This window comes from Macaca mulatta, chromosome 20 (genome assembly GCF_049350105.2).
Source record: "Macaca mulatta isolate MMU2019108-1 chromosome 20, T2T-MMU8v2.0, whole genome shotgun sequence".
Lineage (NCBI taxonomy): Eukaryota > Metazoa > Chordata > Mammalia > Primates > Cercopithecidae > Macaca > Macaca mulatta.
In genome coordinates, this window is record NC_133425.1 from 22,828,180 (window position 1) to 22,855,465 (window position 27,286).

A 27,286-nucleotide genomic window follows, 5' to 3' on the forward strand; every position below is an offset into this window, starting at 1 on the left:
GGCTCAAGTGATCCGCCCACCTTGGCCTCCCAAAGTGCTAAGATTATGGGCATGAGCCACTGTGCCCGGCCGGCTATACTAATAGAGTGAGACTTATAATGTCTGGGTGCAGTGGCTCATGCCTGTAATCCTAGCACTTTGGGAGCCTGAGGTGGGCGGATCCCTTGAGGTCAGGAGTTCGAGACCAGCCCAGCTAACATGGTGAAACCCCGTCTCTACTAAAAATACAAAAATTAGTAAGGCGTGGTGGCAGGTGCCTGTAATCCCAGCTACTCAGGAGGCTGAAGCATGAGAATCGCTTGAACCCAGGAGATGAAGGTTGTAGCGAGCCGAGATTACACCACTGCACTCCAGTCTGGGCAACAGAGGGAGACTCATTCTCAAAAAAAAAAAAAAAAAAGTGAGACTTATAATCTTTCAGTCAGATCTACCCAAAAGCATCGAAACCAGTGACTCAAACAGTGAACACCCATACTCATAGCAGCGTTATTCACAATCGCCAAAAAGTGGAAACAACCTAAATGTCCATCAACAGATAAATGAACAAACCGTGTGGTCTCTACACACAATGGAATATTATTTAGCCTTTTAAAAAGAAGAAAATTCTGGCCGGGCGCGGTGGCTCAAGCCTGTAATCCCAGCACTTTGGGAGGCCGAGACGGGCGGATCACGAGGTCAGGAGATGGAGACCATCCTGGCTAACACAGTGAAACCCCGTCTCTACTAAAAAAATACAAAAAACTAGGTGGGCGCCTGTAGTCCCAGCTACTCGGGAGGCTGAGGCAGCGTAAACCCGGTAGGCGGAGCTTGCAGTGAGCTGAGATTCGGCCACTGCACTCCAACCCGGGCGACAGAGTGAGTCTCCGTCTCAAAAAAAAGAAGAAAATTCTGACACATGCCACAACATGATGGACCCTGAAGAAATTATGCAAAGTGAAATCAACCATATACAAAATAACAAAAACGAGTTTGATTCCACTTATACGAGGTCCCTAAGGTAGTCAAAACCATAGAGACGGGAAGTAGAATGACTGCCAGGAGCTGGGGAGTTATTGTTGAATGGGTATAAAGTTTCAGCAGTGGCTCAAGCCTGTAATCCCAGCACTTTGGGAGGCCGAGACGGGCGGATCACGAGGTCAGTTGATCGAGACCATCCTGGCTAACACAGTGAAACCCCGTCTCTACTAAAAATACAAAAACAAAACTTAGCTGGGCGAGGTGGCGGGCGCCTGTAGTCCCAGCTACTCGGGAGGCTGAGGCAGGAGAATGGCATGAACCCGGGAGGCGGAGCTTGCAGTGAGCTGAGATCCGGCCACTGCACTCCAGCCTGGGTGACAGAGCGAGACTCCGTCTCAAAAAAAAAAAAAAAAAGAAAGAGGAAAAAGTTCTGGAGATGGATAGTGGTGATGGTTACACAACCATGTAAATGCATTTAATGCCACTGAGATGTACACTTAAGAATGGTTAAATGTGCTGGGCGTGGTGGTTCATGCCTGTGATCCCAGCACTTTGGGAGGCTGAGACATGAGGATCACTTGAGTGCAGGAGTTTGAAATCAGCCTGGGCAACATAGGGAGACCCCTTCTCTACAAAAAAAATTAAAAATTAAAAAAAAATTAGCCTGGCATGGTGGCATGCACCTGTAGTCCCCAACTACTTAGGAGGCTGAGGCAGGAGGATCTCTTGAGCCCAGGAGGTGAAGGCTGCAGTGAGTCGTGATCTTGCCACTGTACTCTAGCCTGGGCAACAGAGTGAAACCCTGTCTTAAAAAAAAGAAAAATGGTTAAATGGCAAATTTTATGTCATGCATATATGTATATTTTGCCACAATAAAAAAATACATAAAAAATTTTCTAGTCAGATTACATCACCCCAAACCTTCTCAAGGATCCTACCTCAGTCTGATTCAAGACTAAAGTCCTGGCCAGGTATGGTGGCTCATGACTGTAATCCCAGCACTTTGGGAGGCCAAGGCTGGTGGGTCATTTGAGGCCAGGAGTTCAAGACCAGCCTAGCCAACATAACAAAACCCCATCTCTACTAAAAGACAGAGTATTTTTGTATTTTTAGTCTCTACTAAAAATCACTTGAATCACGAGAATCACTTGAACCAGGGAGGCGAAGGTTGCAGTGAGCTGAGATTGTACCACTGCACTCCAGCCTGGGCAACAGAGTGAGACCCTGTCTCAAAAAACAAACAAGGAGACCAAAGTCCCTACACTGGCCTACAAGACTCTCCCACAAGGTTTGCTCCCATCCCCCCATTACCTCTCTGAACCCCCCCTTAGTCTCTTCTCTTTGTTCACTTCCTATCTGGACACACCGGTCTCCTTGCTACTCCTCAAACACACCCAGCACATACCCCACTGCAGGGCCTTTGCCCTTGCTATTCCCTCTGCCTGGTATATTCTTCTCCCAGATACCTGCAGAGCCAACCTCCATACCTCCTTTAGGTTCCTGTTCGTGAGTCCCCTTCTCTGATCATCCCATTTAAAGCTCAACCTCAGCCAGGCACGGTGGCTCATGCCTGTTACCTCATCACTTTGGGAGGCCGAGGAGGGTGGATCACTTTAGGTCAGGAGCTCGAAACCAGCCTGACCAACATGGTGAAACCTCATCTCTACTAAAAGCACAAAAATTACCCAGGTGTGGTGGCGCGTGCCTGGAATACCAGCTACTCGGGAGGCTGAGGCAGGAGAATCACTTGAACCCGGGAGGCGGAGGTGGCAGTGAGCTGAGATCACACTGCTGCACTCCAGCCTGGGCAACAGGGCAAGACTGTCTCAAAACAAACAAATAAGCAAAAAAACAAAAAAAAACAAAAAAAACCCTCAAACTCCACTCATCTCCTCTGGCCTGCATCTGTTTTTCTGCATAGCCATTATTACCATCTAGACATTCTTTATCCTACTTGTGTTTTGTCTGTCTTCTCTCACTAGAATGCAAGCTCCACGAGGGCAGGAGTTTTTGCCTTGCTGACCAGTGTATCTCTAGTGCCCAGAACACATAATCAGTGATCATTAATATTTGGCCTTCATTTTTTTTTGAGACTGGGTCTCACTCTGTTACCCAGGCTGGAGTGCAGTGGTGTGATCATAACTCACTGCAGCTTCCAACTCCTGGCCTCAAGCAATCCTCCCACCTCAGCTTCCCGAGTAGCTGGGACTGTAGGAGTGTGCCACCATGCCCAGCGAATTTATTTTTTGTAGAGGTGGGATCTTGCTGTGTTGCCTAGGCTGGTCTAACTTCTGGGCTCAAGCAATCCTCCTATATCTGCCTCCCAAGTAGCTGGGACTTCAGGCACATGCTACCATGCCTAGCTAAATTTTTAAATTTTCGTAGAGATAGGGGAGTCTCACTTTGTTGCCCAAGCTGGTCTCGAACTCCTGGCCTCAAGCAATCCTCCCACCTCAGCCTCATAAAGTGCTGAGATTACAGGCGTAAGCCACCGCACCCAGCCCTGGCCTTACTTCATTCTTTTTTATGACCTCAGAGAATTCAGCAGCTTGAAAATGACCGAATATGTATTATCATTCATTTCACCCCTGCACGTTTAGAAAGTTCTTAGCGTAGCACAGTGTTAGAGCCTTTTAAAGTCTCCAAGCCTCAACCTGAACTTTCTCAGGGTTTCCGGATGCAACTGAAAACCTCTGTGGCAAAATCACAGTTTGTTCCCAGATCCTCCTCTTCCCCAGGTCAAGGCCCTAGGAGCTGATTAAATTTTTAGTCTGAGTGAGTGGGAAGAGAAAAATGGAAAAGTATGTGCTCTGAGCTGCCAGGTGAGTTCTGAGCGTCAGGCTGGCTGCGCCCTGTGCGATCTGAGGCTTTGTGGTTGGATTTCTGGGAACAATGTGAAAAAACTGCCAGGCTTGGTAGTGGCCGATTCTTGTGGCCGACTGGCCAGACTGAGGGAAAGGTCAGGATGAGGTGACCTGGACATACCGGGAGTAGAGGCCCCACACTCAGTTCCCCTTGGGGCAGAAACAAGAGGCCCAGGCTGGGTATGGGACACAGGGAGAGGGGGTGCCACAGGAATCCAGAGAACTGAGGCCATTCAAGCCAAGCAGGAATAGGAGACTCTTGTCTCACCAAGTCTCCTGACTGCTTATTTTCCAGAAAATCGGGAAATTGACATTTGTATGTGATTTTCTGGTTTTTAAACATTGGTTCGAAAATCTAAAACATGGCAGGTTGACAAAAGCTGGATCTCTCCCGTCCTCTACCCACCCCACTCGAGGGCTGTCAGTGTGCAACTCTGCAGGTTAGCAAAACATTTCGGAACATGGACTTCGTTCTTGTTCTTTGGGTTTCGTGGCTGTTTGGGCAAGTTCCTTGACACCTCCAGGTCTGTGAAATGGGAACAAAAATTTAAAGGGCTGGGGAATATTGGAGACAGAAAGAGGGATAACAAAAAGGATATGGATCGTGTCAGCTGGTATGTTGTGGTCACAGGCAGGGAAGCACCCGGAGCTTGCTGTGGCCTGGGGCATTGAGATTGAAGATCAGGGGACAGGCGCAGTGCCTCATGCCTGTAATCCCAGCCCTTTGGGAGGCCAAGGCAGGCAGATCACGAGGTCAGGAGACCAAGACCACCCTGGCCAACATGGTGAAGCCCCATCTCTACTAAAATACAAAAAATTAGCTGGGCATGGTGGGGCACGCCTGTAGTCCCAGCAACTCAGGAGGCTGAGGCAGGGGAATCGCTTGAACCCGGGAGGCGGAGGTTGCAGTTAGCCAAGATCACACCACTGCACTCCAGCCTGGCCACAGAGCAAGAATCCGTCTCCAAAAAAAAACAAAAAAACAAAAAAACAAACAAAAAAAAAAAACAAAAGAACAGAGAGATTGAAGATCAGGGATCTGCCTTTGATTAATGGAATGAGATAAAGATTCCACCAACCCAGCCAGAGACCCAGCACTGGGGGGCCTCCGGACCTGTAGGTGGCACTGCATCTCTGGAGTGTCCTTAACCCTCTGTCTCAGGGGGCTGCACATGCCCCAAGCCGTGGCTTCCCTTTCAGGACTCAGGCAGGCAGTTGCCTATCTGAGCCTCACTCACTGTTAGACTTAACATTTGTACTTGTTGTTGTTTACATTCTCAGTTTAGAGCCAGACATTCCAGTCTGTCAAGATTCTGCAAATAGATGTATTAGCTCTTCCTCCTCACTTCCTTCTTTTGCAATTTGGATACAATTTTCACCAGAATCGGCCAGGAGTCTTTTGGTTGCAAGCAACAGATACCCCAAGATTGCTTAGCAAAAAGGAAATTTATAGCCTTATGCATCTGAAATGTCCAGGAGGTAAGGCTAACCTCTGGTATGTTTTTAGTTGGGTCAAACAATGATATCAGGATCTAGTTTCTCTTTGTCATCTTTCTGGGTGGAATCCATTATTATACAGCCTATTCCAAAATATAGCTCCCCATCTGAACAACTCCCAAGCCAGTGAAACTCCCTGAGAGCTCAATGAAAGAGTCCTTGTATAGAGTTTCACCAATCAGAGTTGATCTGACTTGGGTCATGTCCCACATATGAACAAATTACTATCCCAAGAGGAATACAAAATGCTAATTAATAGGCCTGGGCCATATCCACCCTGAATGGGGTGGTAATGAATGAAGTCAACACCCCTAAGATCAAAATACAGACTAACAGTGAAAAAGGAGTGGTGACCCCGGAGCTAAACCAACTGCAGTTCCTGAAGTAGAATGAATGGATATTTGGTGTCCCCAACTCTCCCACACCCCCAAAAAGAATATTCACCTTGTCTTCCATGCGAAGTATTGTGATAGATGGTGGTTATAAAGGGTAATATGGTTTCAACATCTAACACCCCTCTGATTTCTAGGGCTAGATTGGCTGATCTTGGATCCCCTCTCAGACCTCATCTCCTAAAATTGCACTAACCCAAAGAAAGCAAAAGGGCTGTCTTTCCACAATACTACAAAAATATTCAACAGAACATTTTTTTGGCCCTGAGATACCTCCCAAACCAGTCATAAATCCTTTCAGGCATGAATTCATCTGACTCTGCCATAATTCAACCCACGAATCTTAATCCATAAAAAGAGATTTTTAAAAATTTGGCCAAATTAACGCAGGGCAGGTTCTTGGCTTCACTCAGGAAGGAATTCAAGAGCCAGCTAGCTGGTGGTGGAAGAAAACAGCCTTATTGAAGGCAGCAGCAGTGTTAGGGCTCTGTCCCTGCTCCTGCAGAGCAGGACTACCCCATGACGGCCAGAGCAGCCTAGCAGTCATATTTATACCCACTTTTAATGACATGCTAATTAAGGGGGCAGGTTATTCAGAGATAGCTAGAAAACGGGCGGTAACTTCTGGCTGTTGCCATGACAATGGTAAACTGTAATGGCACTGATGGCCATGTTTTACGGACAGGTGCTGTTGGTGTCTCTTCCATGATTGGCCAGTCTTCAAACTGGTCCAGAGTCAAGTTTTGCCTACTTCCTACCTCAAAACGATCCACAGTGCTAAACAGCTGGCTAAAGTCCATGTGGACGCTGTCTAATGCTGTCAGACTATAGACCCTAACAAAAAGGGGAAAGAAGTTGGTTTTCTCCTCAGGAGGCCAAGTTAACTACAGAGCACAACACTCTTTGTTCATAGTTGCTTAAACATTCATGCCTTAAAACTTGCCAGCCTAACATCAACCAGTCTGGAGTTCCCAGACATCCCAAAATTCCAACTCTCCAACAATGGAATTCATGACACAAAATGAAGATGTCAGTTGCATAAAGCTGGTCACAACAGCACAGTTCCACAGGGCACTCATTCTAAAAATGTCCAACAGGGCCCCGAATGAAAACCTTCAAAAATAACATATTGGGTTGAACCATATGAAATTGCTATTTTTTTCTTTTTTTTTTCTTTTTTTTTTTCTTTTTTGAGATGGAGTCTCACTCTGTCACCTAGGCTGGAGTGCAGTGGCACAATCTTGGCTCACTGCAGCCTCCGCCTCCCAGGTTCAAGTGATTCTCCCACCTCAGCCTCCTGAGTAGCTGGGACTACAGGTGCGCACCACCATGCTTAGCTAATTTTTTGTATTTTAGTAGAGATGGGGCTTCACCATGTTGCCCAGGCTGGTCTCAAACTCCTGAGCTCAGGCAATCCGCCCACGTTGGCCTCCCAAAGTGCTGGGATTACAGGCATTAACCACCCTGCCCAGCCAAAATTGCTATTTTCATAGGTCAATAATCATCAAATATCAACAATTTTATATGGTCACAACCAAATACACCTGGGAAGCATTGGTTTTCAAAGTGAGGTCCACAGACCCCTGGGAGGTCCCAGAGATCCTTTCAGGAGGAACTGTGAAGTCATACTCACTTTCATAATAATCCTAGGATGTTATTTGCCTTTTTCACATATGGACATGTTCCCTAACAGTGCAAAAGCAATAGTAGGTCATCACTGGTCATTAGAGAGATGCAAATCAAAACCACAATGAGATATCATCTCACACCAGTTAGAAAGGCAATCATCAAAAAGTCAGGAAACAACAGATGCTGGAGAGGATGTGGTGAAATAGGAACGCTTTTACACTGTTGGTTGGAGTGTAAATTAGTTCAACCACTGTGGAAGACAGTGTGGCGATTCCTCAGGGATCTAGAGCCAGAAATACCATTTGACTCAGCAGTCCCATTACTGGGTATATACCCAAAGGATTATAAATCATTCTGCTATAAAAACACATGCACATGTATGTTTATTGCGGCGCTATTCACAATAGCAAAGACTTGGAACCAACCCAAATGCCCATCAATGATAGACTGGATAAAGAAAATGTGGCACATATACACCATGAAATACTATGCAGCCATAAAAATGGATGAGTTCATGTCCTTTGCAGGAACATGGATGAAGCTGGAAACCGTCATTCTCAGCAAACTAACATAGGAACAGAAAACCAAACACCGCATGTTCTCACTCATAAGTGGGAGTTGAACAGTGAGAACACATGGACACAGGGAGGGGAACATCACACACCGGAGCCTGACAGGGGTGGAGGGCTAGGGGAGAGAGAGCATTAGGAGAAATACCTAATGTAGATGATGGGTTGATGGGTGCAGCAAACCATCACGGCACCTGCATACCTGTGTAACAAACCTGCATGTTCTGCACATGTACACCAGAACTTAAAGTATAATAACAAAAAAGAAAAAGAAAAAAGAAAAAAGCAATGGTGGGTCAAGTTACATGAAGCTGAATTTACTTCATTTACTTCAACTAAAACAACAGATTGCAGCCGACTGAATACAAGAATCCTGCTATCTCTTTTTAAGCCAAGCATTAAAGAGATTTGCAAAAATGCTTAACAGTGCCCTTCTTCCCACTGACTTTTTTTTTGAAAAATATTTTTTCAGCTAGGCATGATGGCTCACACCTGTTATCTCAGCTCTTTGGGAGGCTGAAGTGGGAAGATTGCTTGAGGCCAGGTATTTGAGACCATCTTGGGTAACATAGCAAGACTCTGTCTCTAGGGAAAAAAAAAACAAAACAACTTTTTCTAATTAGCCAGAAGCAGTGGCACGCACCTTGTAGTCCCAGCTAAGGCAGGAAGATGGCTTCACCCCAAGAGTTGGAGACTGCAGGGGGCTATAATCACACCACTGCACTCTAGCCTGGGCCACAAATTGAGACCCTGTCTCCCTTTACCAAAAAAAAAAAAAGAAAAAAATCATAAAAAGCCTTTTATTTATGTCAACAAGTAGTGGGTTTATTAGTTAGAGTGTAATGCATTAATAAATATTTTTAGGTATCAGTTTTAATGTCTCATATGGAAAGTATCATTATATAAACAAAATAATATATATGTCTTAAAAACACACACATGTTTATGTGTGTGTGTGCGTGTGTGTCCCATATAAACAAAAAGTCTCGGGTATTCTATAATTTTTAAAAGTACAGAAGATACCTGGCTGGGCACGGTGGCTCACGCCTGTAATCCCAACACTTTGGGAGTCCTAGGCGGGTGGATCTCTTGAGTCCAGGAGTTCCAGACCAGCCTGGCCAACAAGAAGAAACCCCATCTCTACAAAAAATACAAACAAATTAGCCGGGCATGGTGGTGAGTGCCTGTAATCCCAGCTACTAGGGTGGCTGAGGCAGGAGAATCGCTTGATTCCAGGAGGCGGAGGTTGAGGTGAGCTGAGATCCCACCGCTGCACTCCAGCCTGGGCAACACAGTGGGACTCTGTCAAAAAAAACGAAAGAAAAAAATACAAAAGATGCTTAAGACAAAAATTTTGAGAATGACTGCATTAGGACAATCTATGGAGAAATATATAGGAAATGAAGTGTTAAGGATATTGGCAAAAAAGTGGCTGAAATGATAGTCCTGAAACCTTGACTTGATGAGGAGAGAAAAGAAATGGAAGAGAAGATTCGAGGAAATGCGCAAGGCCCGTCAGTGCCCTGACGCTGGAGCACAGGTGTAGCGGGCGCTCCAGAGGGGGCCAGAGGTCCCCACCTCTGGGTGGGCTGTTTGAATTTCTAACGCAAAGATCGGACCTATAGGGGATGACTGAGATTTGGAAGGTCTCCACCTTGGTGGAGGTGGAAGAGGCAGAGGGAAGAACGTTCCTGGAAAAAGTGACTGCACGGATCCCCCTAAAATCACCAACTTGCCCAAAGGACACTGTGTCTGCGGCGGTGTGGACGTGATGGGGGCGCGACTGTACAGGTGAGCGGGATGCTTCGCCGAGGTGAACGCGACAGGTACACGCGTGGGGTGGGATGGAGTGTTCATATATGTGGCATGTGATATGTACTGAGGGGACGTGGGGGACACTCGGATGAGGGGTCTGTGGACATATTCGTGGTGCATGTGGGTATCGCTGATGTCCCAAGGTGAGGAGGGAGAATGCGGAGCGTGTGCGTGCAGGGGGCACTTAGTGTCCCTGAACGTGGCGTCTGGGGGCTGGAGCTTATTGGGAGGCGAGGGAGGTGGCCGGGGGAGCAAGGACCTTGCGTGTGGCCAGGCCGGTAGCGCCCGGTATGCTCCGCCCGCGGGCGCTCCCGGTGCTTCCCCGCCCCTGAGCCTGCTCCCTCCCCTTCGGTCTCGCCGCGCTCGCCGGGTGTCCCTGTGTCACCATCACTCGGCCGCGGCCGCCAGCTTAGCGCGCACCGCCGCCTCCGCCACCGCCGACAGCACGCGTCCTCCGTGTCCCCGCTCTGCTGCCCGAGCAGGTATGACGGCGACCCCTGGTTCGCACCCGGTCTCCCGCGCGCTGCCCAGAGTCCTGCGCGCCGCACCTTCTCCTGCCCAACCCCGGCCAGCGCGCTCCTGTCCCGGCCTCAGTTTCCCACGGGAGGGCGCTTGGGTGCCTATCTGCGGCGCCGGGGACCCGGCCTGGGTACTGAACCGATTGGGGGCGGAGGGGAGAGCTGGAGGCTGGGAAAAACCCCCAGGGTGCGAAAGGCGGGACCGGGCGAGGGTCCCCGGTGTGTCTGGGACCTCAGAGACGGAGGCAAAGTCCTGGCACGGAGTGGGCGGAGCGAGAGGTTGTTCAAGAGGTGACAGCAATGAAACTCGAGAGCGCTTTCTACGTGCTGGGCGCAGCGCAGCAGAGTGCCTCGCTCAAACGACCTAACTTCGCCCACAGGGCATCCCTGTGGGTTGGTTCTCTTGCTGTCCCCATTTTACAGAGGTGCAAACTGAGGGTCAGAGGGTGGGAAAGCTTTCCTAGCTCCCAGGAACAAGTTGCTGAGCTCAGATTTGAACCCAGGCAGTCCGACCCTGGAGCCTACCTCGTGGGCTGTCAGTTGCGACCGGGGGAACGTGGGTTTCTTCTCTAAGCGTCCCATTTGGGGTGATGCTGTGGAGGAGGCCAGATCGGAACGCCCTGCAGTTGTCGGCGCTGAGCACTCTGCAGCGCTAAGTTGATGTCTGGAGAATGTAATATGGCTTAGGTGTGCTGTGGAGGGAGAGGGTACAGGGACATTCTCACTCTAGCATGGAGGAGGAAACTGAGGCACAGAGTTTAGGGAGGAAGCAGCAGAGAGCTCCAGTCCACAAAAGGCACATCTTCCCACTCACCTCCACCAGGGAGTGGGGGCAGAACAACCAAGACTGGCTTTGGTCCCTGGCAGCCCAGCTCTCACAAAGCCGGGTGAATGGGTCTGAAAGCTCCCAGAGACCTGAGCATCCGTGTCTCAGATCCCAGCATCCATGAGTGACCCAACCTGCCTACCCATTGAACTGTGTCATTCCATGCAGAACACAAAGACCCATTCTTCCTCCTCTGTAATCCTCCAGCCCTGCCCTCCCAGCTCCCCAAAGGGAACCACCTTCAGAATTTGGGGTGTTTCCTTCCAGACGTTTTCCTCCACCTACACAGTCGTATATACAGAGCCATAGAAAATATGTAAAATACTAAGTAATGTTGAAGGCGGATGTTTAATGGAAATGGTACAACCCTTGGCAGGCTCAGGCAGGCGGATCACTCGAGGTCAAGAGTTTGAGACCAGCCTGGCCTACATGGTGAAACCCCATCTCTGAAAAATAAAAAAAAAGAAGCCAGGCATGGTGGCATGTGCCTGTAATCCCAGTTACTCAGGAGGCTGAGGCAGGAGAATCGCTGGAACCCGAGAGGTGGAGGTTGCAGTGCGCTGAGATGGCACCATTGCACTCCAGCCTGAGTGAAAGAACAAGACTCTGTTTCAAAAAAAATAGAACTAGATGTAGAAATGGTATAACCCACCTATGTCATTCTGCAACTTAAGCCCTCTCATCTCCAGTTATCCATGCTGCTGCATATAAACCCAGCTTATTTATTTAAATTGCTGCATGAGGCCGGGCGCGGTGGCTCAAGCCTGTAATCCCAGCACTTTGGGAGGCTGAGACGGGCAGATCACGAGATCAGGAGATCGAGACCATCCTGGCTAACACGGTGAAACCCCGTCTCTACTAAAAATACAAAAAACTAGCCGGGCGAGGTGGCGGGCGCCTGTAGTCCCAGCTACTCGGGAGACTGAGGCAGGAGAATGGCGTAAACCTGGGAGGCGGAGCTTGCAGTGAGCTGAGATCCGGCCACTGTACTCCAACCTGGGCGGCAGAGCGAGACTCCGCCTCAAAAAAAAAAAAAAAAAAAAAATGCTGCATGGATTTCCACCATGGATAATGCCTACCGATGGGAATTTAGGTGACAAAAATGTTCAGGTTGGTTTTTATTTTAGTGTCTTCCATAAATTGTTATCTTGGGGTTAAGTTCAATGTCCTGTTCTTTATCCTAAACTAACTTCACAGGATCTGAATTTAGGGGAAGAGGTCCTCTCTTTTCCACTGCTCACATACAGACCCATACATGCACGCACACACACACACACACGCACGCACATATATGGGTACATATGTATGTTCACACACAAGCACATACATGCACACATACATGAGACACACACAAGCATGTGTACATGCATGCATACACATACACAGGTGTGTGCACACACCTCTATTCTGTCTATGGCCGAGGACACACTCTCTAGCTGCAGTCTCTGCTGGTCCCAAAGGCTGGCACTCAGTCAGGCCACTAGCTCTGCCTGGCCATGCCCCAGTGGGCAGAGGTTCCATCAGGGCTACCTCCAGGGTTTCTCTATAGATGCCCCCCAAAGCCAAACTCACCCTCCAATAGCAGACAAAAGGAGTTGAGAACCACAGACTGGCAGATTGGACTGTCCAGGGTCCCATTTGTGTACCACAAACTTTGTAGGTCCAGGCTGTGGTGTGAAGAGTGTGTTTTCTGTAGACTGCATGACGGGACCCTTAAAACTTTGGTGGAACCCATGATCCGGGTTGATGAAAAGCTAGAATCAGAGATACTACGTTATAATCCCAGCTTCACCACTTCCTACTTCAGGCAATTCCCTTCCCCTCCCTGAGCCATAGTTTTCACATCTGTAAAATGGCACCCTTCCCAAACTGTTAGGTGGATTAGTGGGGTGATGTAAACAAAACGTAGCGACTCATCAGCATCAGTGAGCGGGAAGTCTTTTCCTGAACAGGGGAGACCTGGAGATGGCCCTGGGGCAGGGGTGATGCCTACAGCCGCTGTTTGTGACTTCATCCACACCCCAAGTGCAGACCAGAGGGTCCTGAGCACTGAGTCCTGAACCAAAGAAGAGATTTCGGCTTGTTGAGAGCCAAGCCCAGCTCACTGTGGAGTCCAGAAGTGTCATGTTACTTACAAAGGGTCTAAGGTGTGCCTGGTCCTGAGTTAAGACACAGAAACAAAGTGAGCTGAGGTGCTCCCCTTTGGAATACAGGAGACAGCAAAAGTCACAAGGAAGGCCTGTGGACTTTCAAATTTTTAGATTATTCCCAAGATTTTAAAAATCAGTTCATGTAAGACTCCATATTTCTGGATCCTCTTGAGATATCAGTAAAGCTGGCAACGGCCAGGCATGGTGGCTCACACCTGTAATCCCAGCACTTTGGGGGACCAAGGAGGGTGGATTGCTTAAGCTTAGGAGATCAAGACCAGCTTGGGCAACATGGCAAAAACCCATCTCTTCTATATCTATATCTATATCTATATCTATCTATATATATGCTGTGTGTATATATATATAGGCTGGGTATGGCGGCATGTACCTACAGTCCCAGCTACAGGGGAAGCTGAGGTGAGAGGCTCTCCTGAGCCCAGGAGGTTGAGACTATAGTGATCTGTGATCACATAATTATACTCCAGCTTGGGCAACAGAGTGAGACCCTGCCTCAGAAAAGGAAAAGAAAGAAAGAAAAGAAAAGCTGGCAACTCCAGGCCGGACATTCAGCTGCCCCCTTACGTGCAGCAGGCACCTTGCAGGGCATGACAGTCACTACCTGGCCCACCCCTCATTCATAAAGGGCAGCTAATATAAAAGGTAACACCACAGACTCCACAGCCAGTCTCTATCTCCCAGCTATGCAGTGGATTAATTACAAGTTTCAGGCCAGGCGAAGTGGCTCACACCTGTAATCCCAACACTTTGGGAGGCTGAGGCAGGTGGATCACCTGAGTTCAGGAGATCGAGACCAGCTTGGCCAACATGGTGAAACCCTGTCTCTACTAAAAATACAGAAATTAGCTGGGCGTGGTGGTGGGTGCCTGTTATCTCAGCTACTTGGGAAGCTGAGGTGGGAGAATCACTTGAACCCAGGAGGCAGAGATTGCAGTGAGCCAAGACTGCACCATTGCACTCCAGCCTGGGAGAAAAGAGCGAAACTCTGTCAAAAAAAAAAAAAAAAAAAAAAGAAAAGAAAGAAAGCAACCCATGTTTCAGGCAAATTGTTTAGCATTTTTTGCGACTCCATTTCCTTACATGTAAAACAGGCATAATAAATAGCATTTGCCTCAAACGGTTATGCTGGGCATTAAATGAGTCAACACACATGAACCCCTGAGCACAGTGCCTGACTCAAGTAAGCACTGTCTAACCATTGCTGATGCTGATGCTGATAATGGCTGATAACGGTGCCTACCTGCCTGGCCCCTGTAACAGTGGATTTATACTCCAATTATATTCCTTATAAAATGTAGTAGGAATATAGTAAGGGAGGAAGGAAGGAAAGTAACACTTTGAGTCCCTTCTTCAAATAAGATGCTGCAATACGTTTTCTGGCCAAGGACAAGAAAGGAACGTTTCAAGGAACGGTTCAAAGAGAAGGGCTTTTTAAGGTGGGTTTTAAAGGATGAATAGGAGTTCTTCTGGAGCAGTGGAGTGAGAAAAGCATTCCATACAGAGGAAACAGCCTTTACAAAAGCCTAGAGGCATGACCAAAGGAAGCATGTTTAAGAAGTGATGTAGTCTATTGTCACTTTGTAGTAGGGTGAGTAGGAGGAAAGACAGGAAGAGGTATCTGAAAAGTGAGAAAAGGAACTTGAGGCCGTGATGGGGCGTGAGGCAGGAATAGGGATGAGCATTTCTTGAGTAACTACTGTGTGCAGGTGCTCTTCTAGTCATCACCCCTGTAGTCATAATGCCCTGGGAGTCGCTTTTTGTGATCTCCATTCTACAGATGAGTTAGACTGAGGCTCAAGAAGAGTAAACCACTTGCCCAAAATCTTGCAGTGGGTCAGGGGTAGAGCTGGAGTTGGACACCAAATCTGTCTGATTCAAAGCCCGTGAGCCCTTGCTGAGCCTCAGTTTTCTCACTGTAAAGTGGAACTAGTACTAATAAAACCCACTCCACGGGTGTGCTGGGAGGGTTCAATGACAGAATGAATGCATAGTCCCTAGCACACAGCAACTGTTACCATTATTTTGACTGGAATGAAGCCTGTGTTCCTTTTTTGGGGGGCAGGGGGAGACAGAGTTTCATTCTTGTCACCCAGGCTGGGGTGCAATGGTGTGATCTTGGCTCATTGCAACCTCCACTTCCCGGGTTCAAGCAATGCTCCTGCCTCAGCCTCCCAAGTAGCGGGATTACAGGAGCCCGCCACCATGCCCAGCTAATTTTTGTATTTTTAGTAAAGACGAGGTTTCACTATGTTGGCCAGGCTGGTCTCAAACTCCTGACTTCAGGTGATTCACCCACCTCGGCCTCCCAAAGTGCTGGGATTACAGGGGTAAGCCATCACGCCCAGCCGCCTGTGCTCCTTTAAACCCCTTGGCCTCACATAGTGGACCAGCCTCAGATGGGGGAACCCAGGGAGTGAATGACCTAGGCCAGTGGGTCTCAAAGTGTAGTCCCCTCACCAGCAGCATAATCATCACCTGAGCTTATTGGAAATGCCAGGCGCAGTGGCTATCGCCTGTAATCCCAACTGCTTGCAAGGCTGAGGCAGGAGGACCACTTGAACCCAGGAGTTTGAGACCAGCCTAAGCAACATAGCAAGATTCTACAAAAAATTCAAAAATTAGCTGGGTGTAGTGGCACATGCCAGTAGTCCCAGCTACTTGGGAGGCTGAGGTGAGAGGATTGCTGGAGACCAGGAGGTTGAGGCTGCAATGAGCTGTAATCACCTGATTGCACCCCAGCCTGGGCAACAGAGAGCAAGACCTTTGCTCAAAACATAATGAATTCGTTGAAAAGATAGAAAGAAATGGCAAATTCTCAGTCAGGCGTGGTGGCGCATGCCTGTAGTCCCAGCTACTCACAAGGCTGAAATGGAATGATTGCTTGAGCCCAGGAGTTTGAAGCTGCAGTGAGCTATGATCACCGGGCTAGACTCCAGCCTGGGTGACAGAGCAAGACTCTGTCTCTAAAAAAGTAAAAAGAAAGAAAGACATGCAGAGTACAAGCCAGGTGCAGTGGCTCCCACCTGGAATCCCAGCACTTAGGGAGGCTGAGGTGAGAGGACCAATTGAGGCCAGGAGTTGAAGACCAGACTGAACAACGTAGCAAGACTCCATCTCTGCACAAAATTAAAAATTAGCCAGGCATGGTGGTGCACACCTGTAGCCCTAGCTACTCTGGAGGCTGAGGCAGAAGGGTTGCTTGAGCTCAGGAGTTTGAGGCTGCACTGAGGCATGATCATGCCATTGTACTCCAGCCTAGGTGACAGAATAAGGCCCTGTCTCTAAAAAACAGAAATGCAGATTCTCACACCTATCCCAGACTTCCCACATCAGAGACTCTCAAAATGAGCCTGGCAATCTGTATTTTATTTTATTTTATTTTATCTTTTCTTATTTGTTTATTTATTTTGAGACAGAATCTGACTCTGTCACCCAGGTTGGAGTGCAGTGGCACGAACTTGGCTCACTGCAACCTCTACCTTCTGGGTTCAAGCGATTCTCCTGCCTCAGCCTCCCAAGTAGCTGGGACTACAGGCGCCCACCCTGACACCCAGCTAATTCTTGTATTTTTTGTAGAGATGGGGTTTCACCATGTTGGCCCGGCTGGGCTCGAACTCCTAACCTCAAGTGATTCACCTGCCTTGGCCTCCCAAAGTGCTGGGATTACAGGCATGAACCACCACGCCTGGCCACAATCTGTATTTTAATAAGCTCTCTCAGTGATTCCGATGGACATTCAAGTTTGAGAACCACTGGCCTAGAGTAAAACTTCAAATGAGATCTCCTCCAGCCACCTGTATCTGCCTCAAAATAGAAGGGAGGGTGGATGGTGCAGAGTTCTGTCCTCAGCAAAGACATAATCTGGAGGGTATGTCAAAAGATAAAGGCATGTCCCTCTCGGCCCTGGAGCTTGGAAGAAACCATTTTTTTTACAGATAGAAAAATTGCTAAGGGAGCTGGTGGAGTTCCTAGAACTATTATTCTTCCAAATTTGCTCAACATCCTAGACTTACAGCTTCCAGTCTGCCCCTCCTTGAGGGCCTGGGGCAAACTTGACTTTTAGAGGAGCTGCTTCCTAGTGAGGACTGCCCCTGACAGCTGAAGACCTGCCCCCATCCCACTGCAACTGTATTAGTTAGGGCTCTCTAGAGGGATAGAACTCATAGGATGGATGGATAGATAGATAGATAGATAGATAGATAGATAGATAGATAGATAGATAGATAGATAAAGGGGAGTTTATTAAGTATTAACTCACACGATCACAAGGTCCCACAATAGGCTGTCAGCAAGCTGAGGAGCAAGGAAGCCAGTCCGAGTCCCAAAACAGAACTTGGAGTCCGATGTTTGAGAGCAGGAAGGGTACAGCATGGGAGGAAAACGTAGGCTGGGAGCCTAGGCCAGTCTAGCCTTTTCACGTTTTTCTCCCTGCTTTATATTCTAGCAGCTCTGGCAGCTGATTAGATGGTGCCCACTCAGATTAAAGTGGGTCTGCCTTTCCTAGCCCACTGACTCAAATGTTAAATGTTAACCTCCTTTGGCAGCACCCTCACAGACACACCCAGGATCAATACTTTGCATCCTTCAATCCAGTCAAGTTGACAGTGTTAACCATCACAACCACCTTATAAAGAGCCTGTTCTTAGGGCTCCTCTGTGCCTGTGGGCCTTCTCTCTTGGCCCCCATGAAAACACGGTTCAAGGCACAAGTCCCAGGCAGTAGGAAATGATCTCAACTCTACAAGAGGACTATTAAGGGGGCCCCAGGTCAAGCCCAGGCTGGGGACAGTCATATCCTGCAGATGATCTCAAATCAAGAAGCAGGCCCCTCCACACATCCTCTGTGAAGCACTGATTCAGAATCAGAAGGACAAGGCGTGGTGGCTCACACCCATAATCCCAGCACTCAGGGAGGCTGAGCTAAGAGGACTGCTTGAGACCAGCCTGGGCAGCATAGTGAGACCCTGTCTGTATTTTAAAAATAAAAGCAATAATTTTATTTTGAAGGCTTTGCCTTCAAGATTGCTGGGTCTGACTACATAAAAGTTAATATGCTCTGCGTGTCCAAAAAAAAAAAAAAACACCCACATAAACTCAGGCATTCCAAGCTAGTTAAAATATTTGCCACTGTTATGACCAAGAATTATTTTATGGATAGGGTTCTTGCAGGCTGAGCGCAGTGACTCATGGCTGTAATCCCAGCACTTTGGAAGACCAAGGTGGGAGGATTGCTTGCTTGAGGCCAGGAGTTTGAGACCAGCCTGAGCAATATAGTGAGACCCCATCTCTATAAAAAAGAATGATTAGCCAGGCATAATGGCACATGCCTGTAGTCCCAGCTACTTGGGAGGCTGAGGCAGGAAGATGGCTTGTACCTGGGCATTGGAGGCTGCAGCAAGCTATGACTGCACCACTGCACTCCAACTTGGGCAACACAGCGAGACCCTGTCTCAGGAGAAAAAGAAATGTGTTCTTGCAAATCAAAGACTAAATACCCCACCCAAAAAGTTAAAGAGCAAAGGCTATAACGTGGTTGATCATAGGAAAAGAAGTATACATTAAATTCACACAGATGAAAAAATTCTCAACTGCACTCCAAGAAAAGAAAACCACAATGCTTGTTTTCAACCTGTCAGGTTGTCGAGTAACACTCAGTGTCGATGAAGATGCAGGAAAACCAAGACTCTCAAATTCAGTTGGTGAGGGTACAAATTGGTGCAAGTTCCAGGCTTAAGTCACACCATGGCCCAACCTCAGATGAGGGAGCCCAGGGAGTGAATGGCCTAGGCCGGTGGTCAGGGTGCAAATTGGTGCAAGCTCTTGGCCTAACTCTGAGGGCAGTTAGGCAAACATGTCAACACTGAAGATGCACATATGCTATGAATCTGACATTTCACCTCCAGGAATTGATCCCGTGGTTATCTCTGCATTGGACACAACGTGTTAGAACAAGGATATTCAGCACATTTGTGAGAACATTTGTGTTCTCACATTTGTGAGAACAAGTGATTGGAACTATTTAAAATGTCCATCAGAAAGGAACTAAGTTCTGTAAGTGTTGGAACAGCCACATAAAAGACTGGGAGGCAGCCATTAAAAAGAAAACAGTAGGCCGGACGCGGTGGCTCACGCCTGTAATCCCAGCACTTTGGGAGGCCGAGGCGGGCGGATCACGAGGTCAGGAGATCGAGACCATCCTGGCTAACACGGTGAAACCCCGTCTCTACTAAAAATGCAAAAAATTAGCTGGGCGAGGCGGCGGGCGCCTGTAGTCCCAGCTACTCGGGAGGCTGAGGCAGGAGAATGGCGTGAACCCGGGAGGCGGAGCTTGCAGTGAGCCGAGATCGCGCCATTGCACTCCAGCCTGGGCGGCTAAGCGAGACTGTCTCAAAAAAAAAAAAAAAAAAAAGAAAACAGTAACTCTCTATAAAGGGATGTGAGGCCAGGCTGGGTGGCTCATGCCTGTAATCCCAGCACTTTGGGAGACCCAGACGGGTGGATCACCTGAGGTCAGCAGTTCGAGACTAGCTTGATCAACATAGTGAAACCCCCGTCTCTACTAAAAATACAAAAATTAGCCAGGCGTGGTTGTGGGTGCCTGTAATCCCAGCTACTTGGGAGAGTGAGGTAGGAGAATTGCTTGAACCAGGGAGGCGGAGGTTGCAGTGAGCTGAGATCGTGCCACTGCACTCCAGCCTGGGCGACAGATGAAACACTGTCTCAAAAAACAAAAAAAATAGTGATGTGAAACAATCTTCCAGATGTATTGCTAAAAGAGAATGTGTATATATACATGCACATTAAAATCTAGAGTACACACCGGAAGCTAGTAATAGTGTTTCCTTTTTCAGAGGTGGAACTGTGGGTCTTAGGTGAAAAGGAGACTAATCTTTCATTACATACAATTTGGCATTCTTCACTTTTTTTTTTTTTTTGCCCCATACATTTATTATATTATAGTTATAAATTATAGCCACACGCCTTCTTATTTAAAACAAGCATAACAGCCAGGTGCAGTGGTTCTGGGAGGTCGAGGTGGGTGGATCACCTGAGGTCAGGAGTTTGAGACCACCCTGGCCAACATGGTGAAACCCCATCTCTACTAAAAGTACAAAAATTAGCCGGGCGGGTGGCAGAGGCCTGCAATCCTAGCTACTCGGGAGGCTGAGGCAGGAGAATTGCTTGAACCCGGGAAGTGGAGGTTGCAGTGAGCTGAGATCACACCAGTACTCCAGCCTGGGCAACAAGAGCAAAACTCCATCTCAAAAAAAAATAAAAATAAATAAATAAATAAAAATAAAACAAGCATAATGTTGGAACAAGGTGGCTGAGTGCGGTGGCTGACGCCTGTAATCCCAATAAACTTTGGGAGGCCAAAGAGGGGGGATTGCTTGAGGCCAGGAATTTGAGAACAGCCTGGGCAACATAGTGAGACTGTGTCTTAAAAAAAAAAACAGGCCGGGCGCGGTGGCTCACGCCTGTAATCCCAGCACTTTGGGAGGCCGAGGCGGGCGGATCACAAGGTCAGGAGATCGAGACCACGGTGAAACCCCGTCTCTACTAAAAGTACAAAAAATTAGCCGGGCGCGGTGGCGGGCGCCTGTAGTCCCAGCTACTCAGGAGGCTGAGGCAGGAGAATGGCGTAAACCCAGGAGGCGGAGCTTGCAGTGAGCCGAGATCGCGCCACTGCACTCCAGCCTGGGCGACAGAGCGAGACTCCGTCTCAAAAAAAACAAAAACAAAACAAAACAAAAAGACAAAAGAAATAAGCTGAATTCCTTTTGACACCACCCAAATTATACATTATGCTTTCAAATTTAAAAAATATTACCTTTTTTAAAAAGTAGAGGCTTTCATCACAAAAAGACAAATATATGATTCTACTTATATGAAGTAACTAGAATAGGAAAATTCGTAGAGACAGAAAATAGAATAGAGATTACGAGGACTGGGGGATGGGGGGTTATCACTTAATGGGTACAGAGTCTCATTCTGTTTGGGATGATTAAAAAGTTCTGGAAATGCACACCTGTAATCCCAGCACTCTGGGAGGCCAAGGTGGGCGGATTGCTTGAGCCAGGAGTTCAAGATCAGCCTGGACAATATGGTGAAACCTCATCTCTGCAAAAAAGTACAAAAAAATTAGCTGGGTGTGACGGTGTGAACCTATAGTTCCAGCCACTTGGGAGGCTGAGGTGGGAGGATCGCTTGGACCCAGGAGGTTGAGGCTGCAGTGTGCCATGATAGCACCAGTGCACTCCAGCCTGGGTCACAGAGTGAGACCCTATCTCAAAAAAACAAACAAAAAAAGTTCTGGAAATGGATACTGATAGTGGTTGTAGTGTACTTAATGCCACTGAAGTGTATGCTTGCAGTTGGTTAAAATGATAAATTTTATGTTATATATTTTGCCACAGTAAAAAAAAATTGGGGGATGCAAAAACAAAAACAAAATCAAAAACAAAAACCTAGGGGCTTTGACATCAGAATGCTTGGGCTGTAGTCTTTTGTTCTATCACTTCTCAGCTGTGTTTACTTGATCAAGCGGCTCTACCTCGTTAAGCCTCAGTTTTCCCATCTGTGAAATGGGGCTGCCTAACAGTGCTGGCCTCACAAAAATCCTGCAGGGATTCAATTATTCCATCCATACAAAATGCTCTCTCTGCATGCCTGAGGCTCTTGTAGGAGGTCAGGATTAGGAGAGTAGGGAGGCTGGAATCAGCAATTGGACCAAATACTACAAGCAGCAGATTCAAGTGGAGCAGGGACCTAGGGAATTTGTAAAAGCATCAGGTCTGGGCTGGGCGCAGTGGCTCACATCTGTAATCCCAGCACTTAGGAGGCTGCAGTGGATGGGTCTCTTGCACCCAAGAGTTCAAGACCAGCCTGGGCAACATGGCAAAACCCAGTTTCTACAAAAAATACAAAAATTAGCCAGGTGGAGTGGCATGTGCTTGTAGTCCCAGCTACTTGGGAGGCTGAGGCAGGAGGATCACCTGAACCCCAGGGGCAGAGGTTGCAGTGAGCCAAGATCATGCTGCTACACTCCAGCCTGGGCAACAGAAGTTAAAAACCCGGTGTCCAAAAAAAAAAAAAATCCAGTCTGGATTTTTGTATCATTTTGCATTTGCAAAATTAAAAAGAAATTGTGTTTCCATAATGTAAACTGCAAAATGTAGATTAGAACAAAATCTTGTTGGCTGATGGGAGTACATAAAAGATGCAGTGATTCTTTACCTGGGGGCTACTAACCTGGACTGCTGGCTCTGCCACTTATTAGCTGGGTGACCTCAGGCAAGTTACTTAATTTCTCTGTCCTTCAATTTTCTCATCTGTAAATGGGAGATGATAAGATTCTCACTTCATAAGGAATGTTATGAGGATTAAATGTGTCAAGTGCTTAAAACACTGCCCAGCAAACAGTAAGGCCTGAATACGTGTGTTAAATAAATGAACTTCAAATAAACCTGAAAGTCTTTTTGTTTTTGTTTTGTTTGAGACAAAGTCTTGCTCTGTTGCCCACTCTGGAGTGCAGTGGCACAATCTTGGCTCACTGCAACCTCCACCTCTCCAGTTCAAGTGATTCTCAGGTCTCAGCTTCCCAAGTAGCTGGGATTACAGGCACGTGCCACCATGCCCGGCTCATTTTTGTATTTTTCGTAGAGACTGGGTTTCACCATGCTGGCCAGGCTGGTCTTGAACTCCGGACCTCGGCCTCCTAAAGTGCTGTGATTACAGGCGTGAGCCACCTGGCCCGGCCTAAGTTGAGGCTTTTTTTTTTTTTTTTTTTTCGAGACAGAGTCTCACTCTATCGCCCATACTGGAATGCAGTGGCACAATCTCAGCTCACTGCAACATTTGCCTCCTGGGTTCAAGCAGTTCTCATGCCTCAACCTCCCCAGTAGCTGGGATTACAGGCGCCCACCACTGCACCAGGCTAGTTTTGTATTTTTAGTAGAGATGGGATTTCACCACATTGGCCAGGCTGGTCTCAACCTCCTGTCCTCAACTGATCTGCCTGTCTTGGCCTCGAAAAGTATTGGGATTACAGGCATGAGCCGCTGCACTTGGCCAACCCTGAAAGTCTTAGCATTTGTGTTTTCAAAACGGGGATTTATTTTTTACATGAGGAAAACAATGTCCTAGCCAAAGTACAGTCATGGGGCTGAAATGAACTTGGAGGAGGTTCCTGGGGTAGGTTTGACGAGAGGTGGCTTCAGGAGGCCAAAAACAGGGAAAGGATGCTCAACTGATGGGGTGAGGCTGTAAGACACTGAGGCTCAGAGAGGTTGAGAAACTTGCCCTAGGGACACACAGCAATAACAGAACCTGAGTTTCAACCCCAACTCTCTCTTCCCCAGTGCCTCCCTGCTTGGGACTTTTTGTTTGTTTGTTTGTTTTTTTTTTTTTTTTTTTTTGAGACAGAGTCTCGCTCTATTGCCAGGCTGGAGTGGCATGATCTCAGCTCACTGCAAACTCTGCCTCCTGGGTTCAAGCAATTCCCCTGCCTCAGCCTCCCGAATAGCTGGGATTACAGGTGTGCACCACAATGCCTGGTTAATTCATGTATTTTTTGTAGAGACAGGGTTTCACTGTGTTGGCTAGGCTGGTCTCAAACTCCTGATCTCAAGTGATCCGCCCGCCTCAGCCTCCCACTGGCTGGGAAAATCTTGATGATTGGGGGCTGCAGGTCTGGGGGCCACTGGTGGCCCCTTGGCAAATGTGGCTCTTTCCTTTCAGACCCCCAGGACCAATGTAGGCCACCTTGTTCCCCTCCACATGCTAGGGAGCTCATTCCTGAGCCAAGGTTTGAAAAGAGGACTGAGATCTGGAGTCTTCTGTAGCCTCTCTCAAGAGCTACTCCTGATTGGACTCATTTGAAGACCTTAAGCGGGGGCTGGGTTCACCCTCCCAAAACTAGCTTTGTCTCACCTGCCGGCTGATTCCTGAAATTCCTCGGTGGGTGTCTCACCTACGTCTACATGTGGAGGTTGTTGATTCTCTAATTGAGCTCAAAGTTTGAATCCTGATTGGAAAACACCACCCCCCCCACCTTACCCCCACCCCAGGAGAGATTACCTTTGTCTTTCTCAGAGACAAAGTTCACAAGGCAGCAAGGAGTTGGAGAGAGGCTTTGGTGGACTGGGTTAGGGAGAGAGACCACGAGGAAGCTTGGGGTCTGAGGCTGTGGACTTCAAGACAGGCTTTCAAGGATTGTTTTAGAGATTGGAGGGTGGCGGGGAGGAATATGAAATGTTTAGAAGCATGCCTGGTACATGCCTGGCTCATTAATGGGGCCAGGAGGGGAGTGTCGGAGAGGAAAGGAGAAAGGGAAGAGGGGGAGATTTAGGAAGAGAGAGAAAGCCCCAAGAGATGGCCATGGGCCTGCACAGGGCAGAGACCCCTGCCTCCAGCACCCAACACCTACCCTCCCGCCCTGGTTGCATTCGGGGGTGTGGTGGGGGAGCAGAGGCTGATGTAGGGAGGGGGAGGCCTTCATTATCCCATTACCTTGGAAGCAGAGCTTTGCCTGCCCCAGGAGAAGGGCCCAGGCGAGTTCTGGTTTACCCCAGGCTGTCTGGGAAGCCGATTTCTGTCCTTAAAACATTTTCTTTCTTTTCTTTCATTTTTATAGAGACAGGGTCTCACTATGTTGCCCAGGCCAGTCTCGAACTCCTGGGCCCAAGCAATCCTCCCACCTCAAGCTCACAAAGCGTTGGGAGTATAGGCATGAGACACCTTGCCTGGCTCCTTAAAGCATCAAGGGCAAGATTTGGGTGCTAAAGTCTCCCAGTCTCTTTAGCTGTACCCGGACAGGCTGTTTAACAGTTAAGAGTTTGGGAGTCAAGCAGGCTGGAGTTGGAGCTCAGCTGTGGGACAGGTGGACTGCCACCTGTCCACGGGATAACTTGGTGGGGGGAATTTAGGGGGATCCTGAGGCATTAGCAAGCCAAGGGCACAGCATGCTGACCCCCAGGCACTGGACCCACCCTGGCTTTTGCTCTGATAACCTCCAAATGGTTGCTATGCTGCTCCTGCCCTGCTTGGAGAAGGGACGAGGGTAGGGCAATGATGGGAGAGCTCTGGGCAGAGAAGCCAGAAACAGTTTTATCTGCAGAATTCAGGGAAAATTGAAATCTCAGAATCAGGGCCTTGGGTGAGTGGAGGGAGGGTGGATGTCTGAGTGGATGACAATCTGGTTAGTTACAAGTCGTTGGCTGTTGGAACAGGAGCCCAGCTGGGCCTCACCTCCCCCGATCCCTTGGCACCAGGTGATAGAGAGTGGTGCCATCCTGGCCACAGGATGGTGAACCCACTGGGCAGATTCCCCTCCCCAACCCTCACAGAAAGCAGAACCTGGAGGAGAGCCGTGGTGGAGGGGAAGGAGGCTGCACATTTTCCTACATTTGGGTGGAAAGGGAGAAGACGCTTTCTTTCCCAATACAAAGCAGTTTTCTTTGCAACTCATTCATTCATTCATTCATTCATTCATATTTAGGGAGTGTTTCCTGAGTGCTATAACACTAGTTCACAGGAACCAAAACACTTAGAGGCAAGGTTTTATGTGTTTTGTTTACTGCTATTGTCCAAGTTCCTAGTAGATGCTCAGTGAACATTTATTGAATGAATGAATGAATGAATGATGGATGGATGGATGGATGGATGCATACCAGCATTAGGCTAGACACTGAATATACAGTGGTGACCCAGCCACATCTCTCATCCCCCAGGAAACTCCATGGACCCCCCATTCTCTGGTCCCCTTCCCATCTTCACCTCTAATCTTGAACTCCCAGTAGGGCCCCACCAATGGTGGCTGGGCCTGAAATGGGCAGGGCTATATTCTTGTTGGATCTTATGATCCAGCTGGCTAAAAACCCTACCCTGAAGACCCCTCTACAAAGGATCTCATTCACTTGAGGAGGTGTGGTCACCTTGTCTGGGAACCCTCTTGTTTTGTTTGCCTTACGCACAAGGACTGAACTGGACTCAGTTTCTTTTTCAACACATGATATCGTTTACCAAATCAACTCTGATGGGGCCCAAATGGCTCTCTCCCCTACAGTAATAATAATAAAAATAAGCACCGTTTTTTTGTGGGTGGTTTTGTTTGTTTTTGAAATGGAATCTCGCTCTGTCACCAGGCTGGGGTGCAGTAGCACGATCTCGGCTCACTGCAACCACTGCCTCTTGGGTTCAAGTGGTTCTCCTGCCTCAGCCTCCCAAGTAGCTGGGACTATAGGCGTGCACCACCACGCCCAGCTAATTTTTGTATTTTTAGTAGAGACAGGGTTTCACCATGTTGGCCAGGATGGCCTTGATCTCTTGACCTCGTGATCTGCCCACCTTAGCCTCCCAAAGTGCTGGGATTACAGGCATGAGCCAGCCCGCCTGACCAGCAGCATTTTTTAAGTATCACTTCATGCCAGGCACGTGTTTTCTTTCATTGAATTCTTTCAGCAACCATATGGGGTAGGTACAGTTTTTTAATTATTAATATTATTTTTACATTTTTCTTGTTTGTTGAGACAGAGTCTCACTCTGTTACCCAGGCTGGAGTTCAGTGGCTCAGTCACAGCTCACTGCAGCCCAGCGTCCCAGGCTGAAGTGATCCTCCCACCTCAGTCTCTCCAGTAGCTGGGACTGCAGGTGCACACCACTACGGCCAGCTAACTTTTCTATTTTGTTTGTTTTTGTAGAGAAAGGGTTTGGCCATGTTGCCCAGGCTGGTCTCGAACTCCTGGGCTCAAGCAATCTTCCCACCTTGGCCTCCCAAAGTGCTGGGATTACAGGCGTGAATTATTATCCCACTTTTACACACAGAGAAACAGAGCTCTCCTACTGCAGGATTTCAATGTATCTTTACAACAATCCAGAGAAACAGGTAATGTAATTGTCTGCATTTCATGGAAAATAAAATAGGCTCAGAGAGCTTAAGTAACTTGCCCAAGGTCACACAGAGCTAGCAAATGGTGTGTCTGGGATTCAAACCCAAGCAGTTTGACTGCAGATCCCATTCTGTTCACCCCAGCCTGCCTCTCCTCGGCT

General features: G+C 48.0%; 1 protein-coding gene and 1 long non-coding RNA gene across 3 annotated transcripts in view; one reads left to right on the forward strand and one right to left on the reverse strand.

Annotated features, from left to right (window-relative positions):
* Window positions 1–25,305, reverse strand: part of LOC144338118 (uncharacterized) — a 101,204-nt gene extending 75,899 nt beyond the window's left edge. The window contains exons 1-3 of the long non-coding RNA XR_013411947.1: window positions 24,982–25,305; window positions 22,490–22,569; window positions 21,267–21,358 (exon numbers count right to left, since the gene is read on the reverse strand). This is a non-coding gene — a long non-coding RNA (uncharacterized LOC144338118). The remainder of the gene's footprint in view (window positions 1–21,266; window positions 21,359–22,489; window positions 22,570–24,981) is intronic.
* SCNN1B (sodium channel epithelial 1 subunit beta) overlaps window positions 9,937–27,286 on the forward strand; it is an 88,203-nt gene continuing 70,853 nt past the window's right edge. For both annotated transcript variants that reach the window (XM_001093933.5, XM_077986526.1), the window contains exon 1: window positions 9,937–10,205. The gene's annotated coding sequence lies outside the window, so the exon portion shown is untranslated. The remainder of the gene's footprint in view (window positions 10,206–27,286) is intronic.